Source organism: Petaurus breviceps, unplaced genomic scaffold (genome assembly GCF_028583685.1).
Source record: "Petaurus breviceps papuanus isolate PSGF00001 unplaced genomic scaffold, PetGlider_PUasm1.0 90491, whole genome shotgun sequence".
Lineage (NCBI taxonomy): Eukaryota > Metazoa > Chordata > Mammalia > Diprotodontia > Petauridae > Petaurus > Petaurus breviceps.
Window position 1 is genome coordinate 100590 of NW_027187263.1, and position 21428 is coordinate 122017.

The following is a 21428-nucleotide window of genomic DNA, read 5'->3' on the forward strand; positions in this document are numbered from 1 at the left end:
GCAACCTTATTCTCATTGAATTTGGCTTGAGGAGGGAGTGAAATACATACTAAATAGGGTATCTCACCCTCCAGGAGAATAGGGGGGGAAGGGGATGAGAAGGTGGATGATAGAAGGGAGGGTAGGTTGGGGGGGAGAGAAGTTGGAAGCACTCACTTTTGAAAATAGACGGGATCAAAGTAGAGAATAGAACAAGTGGGAGGTGGGATAGGAGGGAGGAAAATATAGTCAGTCTTTTACAGTATATCTACTATGTTATTGTTTTGCATTAGCCACACATGTACAACCTATACTGAACTGCGTATCTTCCCAGTAAGGGTGGATGAGAAGGAAGGAAGGGACTGAATCTGGAATTAAAAGTTTTAAAAATCAAATATTCAAATATATGTATGTGTGTATTCATATATATGTATATTATATATATATACACTATTATTAATACCATCTTACATGTAATTGGGAAATAAGATATACAGGCACTGAGGCATATAGATCCACTGGAAAAAGTAGAAAGGGGTATGGGAGAAAATATGGGAAAGAGCAGATTGGAGGAAGGGATATCCTGTGGGACTGCTATTTTGGGGCAGTGGGTAGGGGAAAAACGGGGAGAAAATTTGTAACTCAAAATCTGGTGGAAACGAATGATGTAAATCAGAAGTTAATAAAGCATTAAAAAAAATAAATCTAGGACAGTATCTGGTAACAAGCAGGTGGAGTCAGGGGTTGGGAGCCAAGTGAGTCACAGCATATACTTTTTCAGGGGCTACTGAATAATTTTCTGGATATAGGCTGAGTGAATGGGAAAGATAAAACTAGAAAGGTAAGTTGAAAACATATTTGTAAAGAGCTTTGGAATTGGGACTTTATTTAGAAGGAAATGGGCAGTTGCAGGTTGTTAAAAGTATATAAAACAATACACAAAGGGAAGATGATCTAGCAGCAGCAGCAGCTAGGATAGATCCTGCAAGTGAGAAGATCTGTTGTGAGGCTAGCTTTTCAAACTCATTTCATATTGTTCCCTTTTATGAACACATTGTTCTAGTCAAACTAGCCTACTAGCTGTTCCGCAAATTTGGCATTTCATCTCCACTTTGTGGCTTCACACAAGCTGTTCTCCATACTTGAAATGCATACCCTCTTCAACTCTGTGCCTCAGAACCCCTAGATTCCTGCAAGGTTCAGTTCAGATACTATCTCCTATACAGAGCCTTATTGCTCTCTCCCTCCTCAAATTATTTTGCATTTATTTATCTTCATAAATGTTGTATCCCCACTCCACCCCAGTAGAATACACACCCCTTGATGGCTGGATACACACACACACACAGAGTCTTTGTAACTCTTGTGCTTAGCACATAGTAGATGCTTAAAACATTTGTTCAACAGAATTAAAAAACAGGGACTTTACTGGTTCTAATTAATCTCTTCCCTTTTTCTTCAAGGATCTAGGACCTAGAATTGGAAAATAGCTTTGAGATTATGTCATCCAATCCCCCCATTTTACAGAGGAGAAAACTGAGGTCCAGAATGTATAGGGATTTGCCCTTGGCAGTAAGGGGTAAAGATAGGATAAATACAAATCTAATGCTATTCCATTCTGCCACCTTGTTTCTGTACTGAAGATAATTTATTAATTACAACTGAGCCCAAAAAAAGTATAAGGGAAAGAGCTCTGTACCTGGGGTCAGGAAGACCTGAGTTTGAATTCTAAATCAGTTTCTTACTAGCTGTGTGATCCCAGGTAAGTCACTTAACTTTGGTCAATCTCAGCTTCCTCATCTATAAAGTGGAGATAATGAGAACATCTACTTTACAGGGTTATTGTGAGGATCAAATGAGATAATGTAGGTAAAGCACTTGGAAACATTAAAGTTCTATGTTAATGTTATATGTTAACATTATGATCTAAAAAATGAATAGATACTCTCTCATGATTATAGGATCACAGATTTAGAGCTAGAAGGGACATAATCCAGCTCCCTTATTTTACAGATAAGGAAACTGAGGCCCAGAGAATTTAAGTACTTTGTTAAGTATCACATAGTGACAGAAGCAATATTTGAATCCAGACCCACTGACTTTACATCTAGAACTCATCAACTAGCTTTGGCTCTAAAACCCTCTTAAACCATGTTTATTCTACCTCCTTTTAGCCAGAAAATCATTCTCCTAGATACATAAAAACAAATAAGAATTTGATCAGGACAGCTAGGTGGCACAGTGGATAAAACACTGGGCCTGGAGTCAGGAAGACCTGGGTTTAAATCTGGTCCCATATACTTACTAGCTGACTTACTAGTTACTTAACCATGTTTGCCTCAGTTTTCTCATTTGTTAAATGAGGTGGAGAAGGAAATAGCAAAACTCCAGTATCTTTGCCAAGAAGAACGCAAAGGGGGGTTGCAAAGAGGGAGACACAACTATCAACAAGGATTTGAACAACTCCAATTTCTCTTATACTCCAAGTAGGAGTCACAACCCTTCTTTCTTATTTTTGAACTGCCCCCCCCCCAAAAAAAAAAGCCTGAAATAGTCCTTTTAAAAAAAAATTAACTTCGTCTCTGCACAGGACTCGGAGTAAGAGTTTGATTTTAGGCTATGGGCTCCCTTCATACTTTAAACAGATGGTTCTAGATAAGACTGAGAAGTCAGTGGCTGAAATAGTATCAAATATCCAAAGGATGTATCATCTTGTTTCCTCAATATAAACAGTTACTGTCTACTCAGGAATTTGGAGCTGCTTGTCACACTGTTGCCAATGGGGAATGTGGCTAAAATAACATCTGTCTGTCCAAGTTAGCTATCCAAATGGGTCCAAGTCTTTGTACTCAAATGTGGGCATACTGAAAATGAATATTACTTATAATTCAGTGCCCATATAACTTGAGTATACATACACACACCACATGTTTCTAAAAGAAATTCCATTTTAGAGACTGATTTGATTTTGCTTTTTATTGATATTTGCATTGGTTTATTACAGAGGTGATAGGTTATTCAATGTATGTTGGGTTGCATAGAGATATTGTAAGGGGTTAATGTTTGTTATTATTGACCCACCCAAAGTTGAAACAGTCCCCTTTTTGTTGTCCTTAGTATTTAAAATAAGTATTTTACTTTTAGAATTATTTTCTTAGAATCACACAATGTCATATATTGGTTCTGACTCCAATTCAATTATACAAGTACCTATTATTTGCCTACTACATACAAGGCAGTGTGCTAGGTGCTAGAACCACAAAGACAGTTTTAAAAACCTACCCTCAATTAGCACCCACCCAGAAACACCTGGTCGTGTAACCTTGAGCAAGTTACTTAACCCCAATTGCTTAGGGGCGGCCAGGTGGCTCAGCAAGTAAGAGCACCGACTCCAGTATTGGGATGACCTGGATCAAATCCAGGCTCAGATACTCAGCACCACACCCAGAAATAACTGGCCGTGTAACCTTGAGCAAGTTAACCCCAATTGCTTAAAAAAAAAAAAAACCTACCCTCAAAGAACTTCTATTCTTTGGGGCGATTCAACATTTATTTATTTTTTATTTTTGCTTTTTGGAGGGCAGTTGGGGTTAAGTGACTTGCCCAAAGTCACACAGCTAGTAACTGTGTCAAGTGTCTGAGACTGGGTTTGAACTCAGGTCCTCCTGATTGCAGGGCCGGTGCCCTATTCACTGCACCACCTAGCTGCCCAAGATACAACATTTAAACAGATTAGTGTGTACCTGATAATTTGAGGTGATGGGAAAGAATACTGTTGTTCATCCTTCATTTTTGAATAGTAATTGGATGTAAATGAGCAGAGCTGCACAGTCATCAGCCTCATTCTCTCTTCCTGAGTCATGAAGTCCAGTAGCAAGACAAAGTCAGAATGACTGGTGGTAGCCTGGGATACATTGTATAACCTTGGCCTCTTTGATGTCTAACCAAGCTCTAAGTGTTCCACAGTGCACTTCAACCACCTTTGTGGCCACTGGAACAATTGGTTCTTATCTGCCCATTCTGCTGGGGAAAATCTTCACTTATTTGGGGTAGACATCCCCCTAATCCTCAACCTGGTTTAGCCTGTCCACTGAGATAATTTTACCTGGATGTGGCTGTGTAGCCGCAAGCACCCCAAGCACGTCCTCAGGGTTTGCTGCCCATACAGGTTCTTGGATCTGCTTTGTTAAAGGAAAGCAACTCAAAATGGGTTAACAAGCTTACTTTAATCAGTCAGACATATATCGTTTACCTTGTTCAGGGGAAAAAGGTCAGCACCCCGAACTTCAAAGCATACAGGCAGAATTATCAAGACAGAAACAGATCAAGTAGATAGATTTCCAAACTGTCCAACCATTACATCCATACCCAGTCAACATCTGGGTTTCCAAATCTGGGTTTTTCAAAGCCGGGGGACTCTCAACAACGGCTTCCCAGAATTCAGATCAAATCACAGAACACTTCTCAAAGTGAGTCCCAAAACAAAGCTACACATCAGGGCTTATATAGCCTTCTCCTGGCTCAGAGAATGTAACAGCCTTATTGACCCACTGGCCAATCAAGAAGTATCTACTGAAAAACAAGCCTCCCTCCCCAGGCTTCAGGTGCATTTTAGCCTAGGGGCAGGGAAGATCTTCCAAATTTGCATTTCCATTACAGGCTGCTGTACATGTTACAAGTAACAATATGATCAAAAGTCTTTTTGCCTTCAGAGGGTCAGAGTTTTGGCACTTGTAGTTGAGACTTAGATACAGAGAAATTGATTGCCTGGGTTGAGTAGCAGGGGTTCTTACAATATTTGTGTGCAACTCAACATACATTGAATAACCAGCCAACTCTGCAATAAGCCAATGAGAAGATAATACAAAGTAAACCCAAACCAGAGGGGCGGCCAGGTAGCACAGCAAGTAAGAGCACCGGCTCCAGTGTTGGAATGATCTGGAGATCGAATCCCGGGCTCAGACACTTAGCACCCACCCAGAAACACCTGGCTGTGTAACCTTGAGCAAGTTACTTAACCCCAATTGCTTAAAAAAAAAAACCCAAACCAGGGAAAAATACTAACTAAAGGTATCGGGAAAAGGCTTCCATAGGAGATTGACACATAAACTGGACTTTGGAAGAAGCGTGGGACGCTAAGAAGCCTAGGGAATAATGTTAAGTATTCATGGAGAGGTAGGCTAGAGACAGTTTGAGAAGGGCTTTAAATTATAAGCCTAGAAACTTGTATTTTATCCTAGAAGTAACAGGGAACTACTGAATACATTTAATTATCACAATTCTGGAGGAGAAGTGAATGATCAACAGATCATTGCAGTCAATCCATATCCTAGCTTACTGAGCTTTGTGTTCAATATCTTTTTTGGTTCTTTCCATTCACATTGCTGTAGTCATTGAGTATATTGTTTTCCTGGCACTACTTACTTTGTTTTGCATCAGTTCATAAAACTTCTCATGCTTCTCTGTAATCTTACTATTCATTATTTCTTAAAGTGCAGTGATAATCCATTTCATTTACGCATTCTCAACTTGTTTAGTCGTTCCCCAGTTAATAGGTGTTTACTTTGTTTCCAGTCCTTTGCTACTGCAAGAAGAACAACTACAAATAATTTTGGTATATATGGAACCTTTCTATCTTTGATCTCCTCCTGGTATAGACCTAGCAGTGAGATCTCTGGGTCAAAGAGTATGAATACTATATTTTTCTAAGAGTTAAAATGTGAAAGACAGGAGAGTGAGAGAGAAAAGACAGAGTTAGCAGTATGCATGAAAATAGAGAGGTTCATGTGGCAGATCTATTATTTTGTACCATATGATGGCACATGTAACAAAAATGTTGCACAAACAGCATAGTTTTTTCTCTTAGGAATTAATAACTGTTTAGAATTAATGGCAAAATTCTGCCCAACCACTTACCCAATCCAATTCTCTACCTATTCTTCCTGCAGCTTCCCTCTCTCTCCCCCCAACCCTGCCATTGCTATAAAACTCTGGAGGTAAACCCTTTGTGTTGATTATGCAAAGGTAGGGAATATTTCCCTTTCACACAGATATAGAAGTTTGCCTGTGGGCTTATGCCCCAGGGAAACCTCTGAAAAGAGTCCTGGCTGGGGAAGAGGATATAGCTTCCTAAATTTTTCAGGCTGCCACCATGCCTTCTGCTGACTCTACTTTTCTGGACAGTTGCCAATGGCTGCAGAGGCTGCTGGTGGGAAGATCTAAGGTGGTGAGAAATTTCTCCCCTCTGTTCTCAGGATGGTGTATTATTTGCACCTTACTGACTGCAAAGGGAAGAATAGCTTTACATTTCCTATGAGGGTTCTTAATACTTCAGAATAATGCCTCATTGTGTCAGAGAACACCAGAAATGAAGATGGACATTTCAGCAATGTGGTAGTTTTCTGTATTTTCTACAAGTGCTCATGTTGGCAAAATAAGATGCTGTTGTTTTTAGACAAAGAAAAATAATTCAGTGATGTTTTAATGTTTGACTAGAATATTGTATCATATTGGTAATATGCAAATATAGTGTTTTTAATTAAGCTTTTCTAATTAGTATTCATAGATCACTAAATTTAAAATTGTTCTATGGTCTCAAGTATATAAATTTGAATTTATTCGACTAATAGATATAATATTTTAAAGTGAAAATACACATGTGAATTTACTGAAAAAAATCTTTTCTTCTAAATTCAATTTCTTTTCTTTTTTTCTTTTTTGATCCATTCCCATCATTTCCCAGCATAGGCACTGCCGATATGGAAATTTCCCTCTACAAAAGCAGTTCACAGAATTATAAGATTTAGGATCATAAATATAGCACATGAATGGGCCATCTAATCCACCCTTCCATTTCATAGAGTAAGATTAGACTGAGTACCACCCATAAAAGAAATAGTCTTCTCTTCAAAATCAGAACACTGATGCAATATAGATATACAGTGAGTATGATCTTTTCTTTCCATTGCTTTCAAAGAATTTATCCCTGTTCTGAAGTATTGTGAAGGTATATGATATGAGGTTCCCCCCTCTATATTTAGGTTTATTTTTGGAAATAGTATTATATGTGTTTAGTTTTTTGTTGTTATTGTTCTAATTTTATGGCAGAAGAATATGCATTCTTTGCTAGTTATTTCATTTGTTCTATTTTTTAAAAAATCAATAATGTTATACCATATTGTGCACATTAGCTTATCTCTGTCTACAGTTTGAGAGGGAGAAACTCCTTAGAACTCTAAAGTAGATCGTATAAAACTTAGGAGTTCTTTGGTTTAAAGGAACCACTTGTCACAGAGAGTGAAACACTTTCTCAGCACCCTGACAAAGGCAGCTATGTCCTAAAAGAGAATATCACAGATTCTTCAGCTCTAGAATAGCAGTGAAACATCTTCGTCCAGCTGGAAAGTTGTGATACTCAGAAGGTCAGATGATGGCAAAGAAGTAGTTTTTTTTCCCAGAAGATGATTCATGGTGTAAACTAATCTTTAAAGAGACCAAGGACATCAAGGCCTTACATCTAAAGCTGGAGTAGCCTCAAGCTCATGAATTTTCCTATTTATGCAATTCCTTCCTAGATTTCTGTGTGTTCACTCTTCTGCATGGACACTGAATACATTGGTGGGAAAGTACAACCCATATCTATTTTCATTTTTTCTGCTCTTGATCTAATGAATAAACATGATTATTTCTGCTTGTCTCCTATTAAAATGTTATGATTATTCTTGCTTCTGCTTTCTATAGAATAAATAGTAAGGTTACTCTTTCTCTTGGCTTCTTAAGTAATGGTATGATTAATCCTACACTTGCATTCTATTAAGTATAGATTATTTTTGCTTTTGTCTTACCATTTAGTAAATATTTACTGGTAGTAATATCGTTGTGATGGATTTTTTCAAATGTAAAGCACAGCAACAGGGACTCTGGGCCTACAACTGTGAGTAATGGGAATGTGTTACTCTTCCCTACACAAGAATAACCCTGAAGACCCTGCAGAGAGTTTGAGTTGTAACTATACAGTCATGGCAGTGGCTGCCCTCCCCCTCCCTGTTTGGGGAACCAGATCTGCCAGCATTGGGGCCAGTTGAGGGGAATGAGCTCCCACTGAAAGGGGATAATCTGAAGCAGAATTTGTTATCTAGGTTGACTTCTTTCCAGGTTCTTGCCACTGTTGATCACCTCTTCTCCTAGATACTCTCTCTTCTCTAGGTCTCCTTGGCATTGCTCTCCTCCTATGTGTCTGGCTGCTCCTCAATTATTTTTGATGGATCTTTCTCCAAGTAATACCCACTCATTATGGGTATCCTTATCTACTCTCTCTCTCTTTTCAATTATTTGTTTAATTTTAACATTCATTAAAAAATATTTTAAGTTTCAAATTTTTGCCCTTCCTCTACCCATTGAGAAGGCAAATTAAATTATATCAATTATACATGTGAAGTCAAAGAAAACATATTTCATATTAGCCATGTTGCACACACACACACACACAAATCAAGAAAAATAAAGTGAAAAAAGCATGCTTCAGTCTGTTCATCAGTTCTCTTTCTGGAGGTAGATAGTATTTTTCATCGTGGATCCTTTGGAATTGTCTTGGATCATTGCTTCAATCTGAATAAGTCTTTCACAGTCGATCATTATTACAAGAATGCTATTACTATGTACAATGTTTTCTGGGTTTTGCTCATTTCACCATGTTCATATAAGTTTTCCCAGATTTTTCTGAAACCATCCTGCTCATCACTTCTTGTAGCATAAAAGTATTCCATCACAATCACATACCACTACTTCTTCAGCCATTCCCCAATTGCTGGGCATCCGCTCAATTTCCAATTCTTTTCCACCAAAAAACAAAAAATAAAATAAAAGAAATATGCTGTGAATAAATTTGCACAAATAGGTCCTTTTCCATTTTCTTTGATCTCCTTGGGATGTAGACCTAGCAGTGGTATAGCTTGGACAAGGATATGCATAGTTTTATAGCCCTTGGAGCATAGTTGCAAATTGTTCTCCAGAATAGTTGGACCAGTTCACAATCCCACACTCCCCCCCCCCCCATGTGCACACAGCATTAGAGTTCATATTTTTCCACATCCCCTGCAGCATTTATTATTTTATTTTTCTCTCATGTTAGCCAATCTGAGAGGTGTGAGGTAATATCTCAAAGCTATTTTGGTTTGTATTTCTCTAATAAATAGTGATGTAGACCATTTTAATATGATTATTGATAGCTTTGAATTCTTTTTCTGAAAACTACTTGTTTATATCCTTTGATTATTTATCAATTAAGCAATGGCTCTCATTTTTACAAATATGTGATCTCTCTTGATGATCTCATCAGTTCCTATGGGCTCAATTATCATTTCTATGCAAATGATTCTCAAATATTATTAGGTAGCTTTTTCTTTTGACTTCCAGTGTCATAGTAGCAACTGTTTATTGGATGTTTTGAACTAATTTCTTTCTACTTCTCAAACTCAACATATACAAAACAGAACTCAGTGTCTCCCCCCACTCATGCTAAACCTCCCTCTTCCAAGCTTATCTATTACTATTAAGGACCCTAAACATCCTCTCAGTCATCCAAGGTCACAACCTTAGAGTCCTCCTTAACTCCTCACTTATAATCACCCCACATATTCAATTTAGTGCCAAGATTTATCATTTCTACTTTACCAACATCTCTCATATATGTACCCTTCTCTCTATTCACAGTCACCATCATGGCACTGTCTCTCATTCCATCATAATTGTAGTATTGCATTAGCCTTTTGGTTGATTTCCCTGTTTCATGTGTTTCCTTGATTTAGTCCATTCTCCACTGAACTTCCAGAGAGATCTTCCTAAATCACAAATTTGATCTCATCATGTTCCCCACCTCCCCCAACTCAATATATACCAGTGATTTCTTATTGCTTCCAGGATCAGTTATGAACTCCCTGTTTAACTTTCAAAGTCTTTCATAAACTTGTTCATTCCTACTATACAGTCTTCTTATGTTTTACTCATTTCCATGTACTCTACAATCCTAATCAATTTCTGTTTCTTGCCTAAGACATTCCATTCCATATCTCTATTCTGTGCATTTTCATTAGCTGCTCCCCAAGCCTTGAAGGTTCACCTACCTCACTCCCACCACTTGGCTTTCCTTGCTTCTTTTAAGACTCAACTCAAATCATCCTGCCTTCTTCAAGAGACCTTTCCTAGTTTTCAGCATTATTAGTTGCTTCCCTCTGAGATTACCTCCCATTTACACTACACATAATTGTTTGCATGTGGTCTCTCCCATTAGAATCGAGTTCCTTGAGGACAGAGACCACGTTCTTCTCTTTGTATCACCAACACATAGTATAGTTAGCGGTACACAATAAGTAAGCATTTAATAAACATTTGTTGACTGACTAGTTGGGAAGATGAAGCATAAACTCATGAAACAGCTTACGTTAATCAAGAAGCAATATATTTCTTGGAGAAAAATACCATAGTCTAAACTGAGTATAAGTTTGATTTTAAACTTCAGCTTGTTGGGGTTTTTTTTTAACTGCATTTTAGAAGGTGGGTGAATGGATCTTATTGTTAAAATGTCCATGGGTGAATTTTGTGTGAGTTTCCAAGCATATTCTACATTTTCTTGAGTCATTCCCTTTGGGACCATAATTATACAAGGACTTTCATTTCTCTAAATGTCCTCTAACTTCCTTGTTCTAGAGTGTATGAATTCCTTATCTTTGAAGGTTTTCAAGCAAATAGAGGGTGACTTGTCAGGCACGTTATAGAGAGGATCCACACTAAAGTCTGGGTTTGACTAAATGACCATTGAATTCCTTTCCAGCTTTAGAGTCTGTGATTCTGTGTAATTGTGTACCACATTAAGGAATATTTTTATTAAAAATTGGTTACCAGATATATGTATGCAGAGAGAATCTTTTCATTTTTGTACTTGTAACATCCCGTGGCAAACCACATTGTTTGACTCTAGCTACAATCAGGAGTCATGTGTAAAGGAATTAACATTCTAAAAATTCTTTACTAATGTTACTAACATTCTTTACTAAAATATTGCAGCAAATTCCAGGTATCACAGGACCATGAAAACATCAGGAAACTAACACATTTAGAGAAGAGAAAACCCCAAGTAATTAAGATTTCAGTGAAAATGATTTAGGAAAATGTAAAAAATAGATAAAGTTGTGCATATAATTGTCTATAAGTATTTGAAGGATGCAAATACCAGCAAGGAGCACAATTGTTATATTTGACCCAGGGGGAATGTAATTAGCAGTAATGGGATGGAGGAAAAAAACAGCAGATGAGAGCAGGTGCTCAATGGGATAGCAAGGAAAATCTAATGGATAGATTGATCAGGCACTGCGGCTCTCCCAAGAGAGTTAGTATTTGTGCAAGGGCTGATGTAATTAACTGGACTTGAGAGCACTAGACAGAAGGCTAGACCTAATTTTCTGTTTCTAATTTTATGTACAAACATCCATCAGTGTGTGTTCACTATCTAGTCATCCATCATTTAGAAATAAGCAAATGTTATGCTACACTAAAACATTCTTAGTGAAGAAGCATCCGTGAAAACAATATCAACACAGAAACTGGGTGTCCTTTTCATTCTCCCTGGTGATATCAAGTTATGCCCTACCATAGTTCTTGGGCCACATGGAGTTTTAATTGTCTTTCAGTAGCATGCAATCTTAGCTTGTCATAATAGTATGAAAATACCACAGAAATACTCAAACAGCATTGTAAGACCATGACACATTTTCCACTATCTTAAGTGGAAACACTGTCCTAGTTTCAAGATAGAAGGAAAACCCATATTTATTTACACTAAAAATGGACACAAATATAGATTAAACCATGTAGGTTGCCACCATATGTCCTACTGAGATATAGATATTGTCTAATGATCAGTAAGTCATTATGGCCATGAAAACCAGTAAAGGCTAGAGCAGTCCCTTCTTGTGAATATGGTACTAGGGTCCTTGGGCAGCTAAGTGTTGCAGTGGATAGAGCACTGGGTCTGGAGTCAAGAAAACCTGAGTGCAAATCCAGACAAAATCAGATACTTACTAGCTGTGTGACCCTGGGCAAGTCACTTATCTCTGCTTCAGTTTCCTCATCTGTAAGATGAGCTGGATAAGGAAATGGCAAATTATTCCAGTATCTTTGCCAAGAAAACACCAAATGGGGTCACAAAGCGTCAGACACAAATGAAATGACTGAACACCACTGCCACCACCAGGGTCCTTTCTTATTATGAGGAGCCTACATATAGAAATGGCCCAGAAGAGAGAATATCTTATTATCATTATGGTTATCTTGGAAAGTCATGGTCAATTCTGGTTTACTAAATCAATTATTCTAATAGCCTTTAGTAGAGAAAACTATGTTTTCATGATCTTACTTCATATAAGGACAGAATTAACTCACTCAGGTGGAAAAAGCATTGCACGGGAATTCAGGAAACCTGTTCTTTAGTTTCCACTTTCCTACTAGTTACCTATTATCCTAGGCAAATCACTACCCCTCTCTGGGCCTCAGTTTCCTCATTTGTAAAAAGAGGGGATTGACTAGGTGAGCTAGTTTAGAGTCTCATCTAGTGCTAAAATTTTATGACTAATATGACTTTAAAAATCCTTTTCATTAACACTGGTAATTTTACTGTATGAATACAAAATTAAGTTATCTCTAACTTGCATTAACAGAGCAGAATTTTTCTTTGGGGGAAAAAGATGTCCAAATTGGTTCATTCAGATTCCTAGACCAGATTTACACAGAACACTTCCACTTTTCTGTCTTAATTGTTCAGGATGGCAATTATCTATTTCAAATTCACTGAATGATGGCCAACCCTTTACTTCATTCTGGGTTGTGTCTTAACTATGGACTTAAAAATGATCACTTTGGGGGTGGCCAGGTAGCACAGCGAGTAAGAGCACCAGCCCCAGTGTCGGGATGACCTGGGGGATCGAATCCGGGCTCAGACACTTAGCACCCACCCAGAAACACCTGGCCCTGTGACCTTGAGCAAGTTACTTAACCCCAATTGCTTTTAAAAAAAAGATTACTTTGTCATTATGTCATTCTCATTTTACTGAAAATCAAAATTAAGAAGTCCCATTGCCAAGAAAACAGAACAGACTTTGTATATTTAAGAATGTACTTCATTTCATTTATTCTCTATTAGTCATTGAGCTATATTGGTCACTTTTTTTGGGAAAATTCAATGTAGATTACATTAGTTTTAGTTCTCTAATCATATATTTCATTCTATATCACTAGCCACAGAAAAGGTGTTTGAATACTTGAGATAAATACTCCAAAAATTGAAAATTTATTTTTATATATACATTATATTTATGTGTATATATTATAAATTTATATCAGAATCTTAATCACATAGTTTCACCATATGATTAACTATAACTGAGCCTCAATTTCCTCACTTGTAGAATGGGGATGATGCTACCTCTATGAATCTTAGAGGGTTATTGTGAGGATTAGGTCATATGACAGAAGTAAAATGATTCATAAATTTTTAAGTACTCATATAAATGCAAAATTGTTAATGGTTTTTATTGTTGTTGTTTAGAAATGCACATAGCCTTACTGCAAATAAGCTATGGTGATTAGTTAAAAGGTGTGAGACTAATTGTGATGTGCAGAAAATGAATTATAGAAAATTGCTTATGTTGCATTAACTAAACCTTCATGCCTTTTCTGAAGATCAAGATATAGATATAATTTGAAACATGTCTAGGTTTAGGTTGCAAAATACAAAGACCTTAGATGCAAATATTTATTATATAGGCAAGTTTAAAACTTAACCCTAGCTAATCATTATCTCAGTGAATTGTCTAAACAGAGCTAGAAATGAAATCTTGTGATCTCTGTCACCAAGGAAGAGAATTAACAGATTTTCAAATCCATTCTGGCCAAAGAAAAAGCTAAAAATCACCATCTTTTATATTTTGGAAAGATAAATGGAAGGCAAAATCATTTTCAGTTTGGTAAGCTCACAGCAGGGAGCTGCAGGGTGTCAGGCTGCTCTTTGTATGAGTCATGCACCATATTTGCATATGCCCAAATATTTGATTCATTGGGTGTTGTTCTGTGCATATTACAAGCTCAAACTATGGTCTCATCAGGTGATCCCCACCCTGTGAGAGGCAGAGAAACACATTTGCTATATATTTAGGGCAATGAGTTCTATAATTACAGAGTTACACCACAATGCTCTTCAACAATGTTTATGCTAAGTCTTTTTCATGAGACAGATATCTCTGCAAGTTAATAGGGAAATAATGTGAATGTCCTAAGGGAAATTGAAAGTAAAAACCTTCTCTTTCTGACTTACATGGTCAGGTCCTTGAAATGACTGGTTAGCATCTGGGTTGACTATGTTTTTCTGCCTGGCTGCTGAAATGCACTTTGCTCAGTGCATTAAGCTACAGTTCCATAGGGAGTATTCTCAACCCAGCTGAGAGCCTTGTATGTATTGCTCTGAAAATGGATTCTACAGGCACAGGTTAAAGATAAGTAATTTAACATTTCACCATCTTACCATTTTACTGAGATACAAACTAAGTAGTCGCAATTGAAACCATCAGTCTTTCAAATCTCAATTTTAGTCTTTGTACAGACTTGCACACAATGATTGTATCTGTATGAACTGTATTTAAAACATCAAGTGGTATCTATTAGCCCAAATTGGTATTATTTCTTTTAAAAATAAATTTTAAAAGGAACAATATTTTTAAAAGAAATCTTTTATTCATAGTCACAAAATAATTATAAAACATCTTCATTTGCATTAGGTGCTAAGGCTTGTAAATTTTTTGCTTAGTGCAGTTATATGTAAGTACCCACATGTCTACTGATAGTAGGTTTTATCTCAATGGGACTATCTTAATTCTTATCTGAGTCAATGCACAAGTATACACTGCAGTCAATGTCTCCAGGAAGTAGTACTTTTGCAGCAAAAAAGATTAATTTTCTTGAAATTAAGTTACATCCTATTTTATGTAACTTCTAATGACAATAAATAGGGGACACTTCAAAATTCCTCATCTGTTCAGTTCATCGTGTCAATATCTTTATAATGAGGAAGTACTGTCAGTACAGATGAACCGACTGCTGGAATCACATGACCTTCTTGCCATACCTGATCAATATTGAAGACAGAGTGTGATTGCATAGCAAATCCAGCAGCCCATTATTGTGGCATGAAACTTCAATATTTGCCATTTGACTAACAATTTTGAAAGCTATCTCAAACATTCAATTTAAATTCATGTTGGTAAAAACTGCAAACAAAACAATGTGAGGCAAGATAAGTGGATTCTACACCTGTCTCTGGTTTGTGACCTTGGGCAAGTTACTTACCCATTTGGGATTCACATAAGTAAATGAATGGGTAATTTATAAATGAATCAATGCATAAATGAATAAATAAACAGAGAAGTTAGATGGTCCAGTGGATAGAGTGCAGGACTTGGAGTCAAGAAGATGTGTTCAAATCCTGCTTCAGATATGTGTTTATTATTTGACCGTTGGTCAGACAACCATGCTGACTGAATTCAGTATATGTGTATATTGCTAATTTCAACTGTCCCTCACTGTGATAAGCCAATCTTTTTATACCTCCCTAACTGACTCATTATCTCACTTGCCACAGTAGCTTTTCTAAACATTTTCATCTATTTTCACACCTCCCATGGCTTCCCCAGCTCCTATCCTTTCAGCTGAGAACTTAGCCTCATACTCCACTGAAAAAAATTGAGGCCATTTACCAAGAGCTCTCACTTCTCACATTACTCGGATTCTGTCTGCCACTGTCTCCTCTTTTGCTCCTGACTCACCAAAAGAGGTAACCTTTCTTCTTGACAAGGCAAACACCTCCATCACATCTTCTCCAACAGACTGTTCTTTCTATCATTCCTGCTCTCATGTATCTTCAACCTCTCCCTGTCTACAATCCCAATGGCTCCTCCACCCTCAAAAAGATCTATCACACTATATCCCTCCTCCCTTCTGTTACTAGACGCCTTGAGAAGGCTATCTACAACTGCTACCTCCACTTCCATTCCACACCACCCTTTTCCTTTTTGGAGGGGGGAAGGCAGGGCAATTGGGGTTAAGTAACTTGCCCAAGGTCACACAGCTAGTAAGTGTTAAGTGACTGAGGCCAGATTTGAACTCAGGTCCTCCTGACTCCAGGGCTGGTGCTCTATTCACTGTGCCACCTAGCTGCCCCTCTCATTCTCTCTCTCTTTTTTAATGCTTTATTAACTTCTGATTTACATCATCTGTTTCTGCCAGATTTTGAGTTACAAATTTTCTCCCCATTTCTCCCCCACCCACCACCCCAAGATAGTAGTCCCACAGGATATCCCCTTCTCCAATCTGCTCTCTCCCACATTTTCCCCCATACCCCTTTCCACTTTTCCAGTGGATCTCTATGCCTCAGTGCCTGCACATCCCATTTCCCAATTACATGTAAGATGGTATTAATAATAGTATATATAAATATATATATATGTATACACACACATACGCATATATACACACATATTTGAATATTTGATTTCAAAACTTTCAATTCCAGATTCATTCCCCTCCTTCCCCGTCACCCATCACTACTGGGAAGATACACAGTTCAGTATAGGTTGCACATGTATGGCTAATGCAAAACAATAACATAGTAGATATGTTGTAAAAGACTGACTATATTTCCCTCCCTCCTATCCCACCTCCCACCTGCTCTACTCTCCACTTTGATCCCATCTATTTTCAAAAGTGAGTGCTTCCAACCTCCCTCCCCGCCAGCTCACCCTCCCTTCTATCATCCACCCTCTCATCCCTTTCCCCCCCATTCTCCTGGAGGGTGAGATACCCTATTTAGTGTGTATTTCACTCCCTCCTCAAGCCAAATTCAATGAGAATAAGGTTGCCCCATTCCCTTTTGCCTTCCTATTCTTCCCCTCCATTGTAACCATTTTCCCTTGCCTCTTCTGTATGAGATAGTTTACCCCAATCTGTCTCTCCCCATCTCCTCTCATTATATTCCTCTCACCTCTTAATTTCACCTTTTAAGTATCATTCCTTCCTGTTAAATTGGACCTGTGCCCTCTATGTATACCTGTAAACATATATACACACATTCACATATGTATTCATATGCCCATATACCCTCATATATAGACAAATATATATTTCTAATCCCTTCAACTACTGAGAGAAGTTTCATAAGTTATGATTATTGTTTTTCCATGTAGGAATGTTAATACTTCAACTTTGATAAGTTCCTTATGATTTCTTTTCCCTGTTTACCTTCTCATGCTTCTCTTGCTTCTTGTATCTGAATGTCAAATTTTCTATTCAACTCTGTTTTTTTCAGCAAGAATGCTTGAAAGTCCTCTATTCCACTTAATGACCATATTTCCCCCTGAAACATGATACTCAGTTTTGCTGGGTAGGTGACTCTTGGTTTTAATCCCAGCTCCTTTGCCCTTCGGAATATGATATTCCAAGCCCTTTGATCCCTCAGTGTAGAAGCTGCCAGATCCTGGGTTATCCTGATTGTGTTTCCACAATATTGAAATTGTTTCTTCCTGGCTGCTTGTAATATTCTCTCCTTAATCTGGGAATTCCGGAACCTGGCTATAATATTCCTAGGAGTTTTCTTTTTGGGATCTTTTGCAGGTGATCGGTGGATTCTTTCAACCTCTATTTTACCCTCTGGTACTCAAAACATCAGGGCAGTTTTCTTTGAGAATTTCCTGGAGGATGATTTATAGGTTCTTACTTTGGTCATGGCTTTCAGGCAGTCCAATAATTTTTAAATGATCTCTCCTGCATCTATTTTCCAGGTCAGTGGTTTTTCCCATGAGATATTTCACATTGCCTTCTATTCTTTCATTTGTTTGGATCTGTTTAACAGCATCTTGCTTTCTCATAAAGTCATTAGCTTCCATTTGCTCCAATCTAATTCTGAAGCAATGATTCTCCTCATTGAGTTTTTGAGATTCTTTTTCCATGAGGCAAATTCGGCTTTTTAAGGCATTCTTCTCCTCATTGCCTTTTTGGGCCTCCTTTGTCATTTGAGTCAGTCTGTTTTTTAAGGTATTATTTTCCTCAGTCAGGCTGTTGACTCTCGTTTCATAATTTTCTTGCATTGTTCTCATTTCTCTTCCCAATTTTTTCCTCCACTTCTCTTATTTGGTTTTCAAAATCTTTCTTAAGGTCCTCTATGGCCTGTAACCAGCTTGTATTTTCCTTTGAAGCTTTTGGTGCAGGAGTTCTGACTTCACTGCTTTCTTCCTGTTCCATGCTTTGCTCCTTTTTGTCCCCAAAATAGGAGTGTATTGTTGGGATCTTCTGTCTGCTTTGTTTCCTTTTGCCTGCTCAATTTGCCACTCAATTACTTGACTTTTGGGCTTTTTGCCACAGTAGGACTCTGCCACCAGACAGGGGAGCTTTCGTCCCAAACGCTGAGGTTTTCTCAGCTTTCGGAGGTATTAGATGGGTATCCTCTCTGAGGTCTCCACACACTCTGGCAAGCTGGACACACACCCCAGAACCTCCACCCTAGACTGCAATCCAGATCCAAGCAGGTTAAAGCAAGAGCGATTACCCCTCAGACTGATGCTTGGTCCCCCTACACTCTGCAGGCCAAGAACTGACGCTGCCATGTGGCGCTGGCTGGCTCTGCCAGCGGCTCAGCGGCTTCTCACCCTGGGGGTAAAAGCCACGCACTCCCATTTACTGGTCCCAAAGTCAAGACTGTACTGACCTCTCACTTTGTCCTTTGTGTCTGTGTGTTGATAAATCTGGAAATGGCCATAGCTGCTGCTGATCTGGAGTCCCTCTGGCCAGCGGCTGGTCAGGCCCACCCTGGAGCTAAAGCCTCAGCCTGGGGCTGAGCTCCGCTCCCAGAACACTGCGCTGGCCATTTCCTGCCAGCCTGCCAGGCTGTCCTCAGTGGGAGGTTAGCTTCTCTGTGTCATTTTGTGGGTTCTGCAGCTCCAAAGTTTGTTTAGAGTCCCCTTTTTATATGGATTGGGGAGGCTGGAAGCCAGAGCTGTGGGGTTAGGTCGTGCTTCTACTCTGCCATCTTGGCTCCGCCCCTCAGCCTCTCATTCTCTTTTTAACTCTCTGAAATCTGGCTTCTGATTTCATTACTCAACCAAAACTATTCCCTCAAAAGTTATCAATGTCCTCTTAGTTGCCAAATTTAATGGTCTTTTTTCAATCTTCATCCTTCTTAGATTCTCCAACTTCGGCACTGTCAATGACCCTCTTCTACTTGATATACTTTTTGTTCTAGGTTTTTATGACACCGCTCTATCTTGGTTCTCCTCTGACCTCTCTGACCATTCTTTCTCAGTCTCCTTTACTGAATTTTCACTCAGACCATATCCGCTAACTGTGTGTGTCCCACATAACTTCTGTCCTGAGTCCTCTTCTCCCTCTACACTGATGATCTCATCATCTCCCTTGGATCCAATGATCATCTCTGTACTAATGATAATCATGTCTAATTTTCCAGCCCTAACCTCTCTCCTACCTTCCACTCACATATTTATAACTGCTTATTGTACATCTTGAATTGGACATCCCATAGACATCTTAAACTTGATGGATCCAAAACTGAACTCATTATCTCCCCCCCACCCCACAAACTCTCTCCTTTTCATAACTTGCCTATTATTACTGAGGGCCCCACTATTCTCCCAATTACCTAAGCTTGCAACCTAGATATTATCCTTGTCTCCTCACTCTCTCACCCACCTCCCATATCCAATCTATTGTTAAGTCTTATAGACTTTAACGTTATAATATCTCTCGTGTTTGCCCTCTTCTCTCCCTGTCATTGCAATTGTGTTGGTATAGGTCTCCATCAACCTCATGCCTGGACTACTGGAATAGTTTGCTGGTTGGTCTCTCTGTCATAAGTTTCTCCCTGCTTCAGCCCCTCCTCTACTCAGTTGGCAAATTTGTCTTTTTGAAATACAAATATTATCACATCATCCACCCTCTACCCTTCTCAATAAACTCTAGTGGTTCCCTATCACCTTCAGTATCAAATATAAAATCTTCTGTTTGCCATCAAAGTCCTTCAAAGCCTGTTCCCCTTTTCCCTTTCCAGTCTTCTTAGACCTTATTCTCTCCTCCCTCCCCCCTGCTCCACCACTTCCCCACATATAGTCTGCAATCCAGTGACACTGGCCTCCTTGCTTTTCTTCATAGGATGTTCCATCTTATGAATCTGGCCATTTTCGTTGGCTGTCTTCCACGCTTAGAATTCTCTCTCTTCTCGTCTCTGCCTTCTGCCTTCCTTCAAGTTTCAACTAAAACCCCACCTTCTACAGGAAACTTTTCCTAGCCCACCATAATGCTGGTGCCTTCCTTCTGTTGATTATCACCAATCTCATGTATCTTGTTTATATATAGTTTTTTATCTTCTCTCCCTCATTAGACTGTAAACTCCTTGAGAGCAGGGACTACATGCTTTTTCTTTTTATTCTCAAAGGTTAGCATAGGATCTAGGACATAACAGGTGTTTAATTAATAATTATATCATATATAATATAATTTTTAGCATTATATAATTATATGGTACATAATGGCAATGAATTAATTTTATACAGAATTAGAATTATTTATAATTACATTTCATATTTATAATTATCTATATAGAAACATAATTATGTAATATAATATGTTGTTAATATATTAATATATAATTAGTAAGTGCTTGTTGATTTATCTTCTGTGTCTCAGTTTCCTTGTCTATGAATTGGGGATAATAATAATCGCAGCCACTTCACAGTAAACATATAAATGCTTTATAAACCTTAATGTACTATATAATGCTAGCTATTGTCATAATTTTTATTGTTATTATTATTTAGGTTGACTTTCTATATCAATCAGATTCATTGGATAAAATGCCAATTTTTGCTGGGTTACTTTATCTTAAATTTGCCAAATTTAGTTTTCACTCAAATTCTGTAATAGCTGTTGCTTTTGCTCTATTCATTACTCATAGCAATCATCTTTTTTCAGTTACTTCAGAGGTCCAATGCTTTTTAGTGCTACACATATATAGAAATAGTTAACGATGCCCGCATCAGTGCACCAACCTCAGTTGCCTATATAACAGAAGCTACCAGGAAATTCTCTAAATGACTGCCTGACATCCACTTTACCTTGAACAGTGTTGCCCTGTCCTCCCTTGTAATTTTACTGGTGCTTGAGCCTGGCTTTGGATTTACACAGCCCAAAGTCACTAAATTACAGTCAAATATTTACATTACTTTAGATTCTATAAATCTAGCTGAGGAGTATGGCAATATTTTTTTTTATAGCTCAGAACACTTTAAGCACATTTTCTTTTCCAATGGAAGTTAGGAGACTGAAGTCACATTATTATCATAAGG

At 38.1% G+C, this 21428-nt stretch overlaps 1 long non-coding RNA gene across 1 annotated transcript in view; it reads right to left on the bottom strand.

The window, feature by feature from the left end:
- Nucleotides 1-8498: 8498 nt before the first annotated feature.
- Nucleotides 8499-21428, bottom strand: part of LOC138141778 (uncharacterized) — a 32820-nt gene continuing 19890 nt past the window's right edge. The window contains exon 2 of the long non-coding RNA XR_011163253.1: nt 8499-8810. This is a non-coding gene — a long non-coding RNA (uncharacterized lncRNA). The remainder of the gene's footprint in view (nt 8811-21428) is intronic.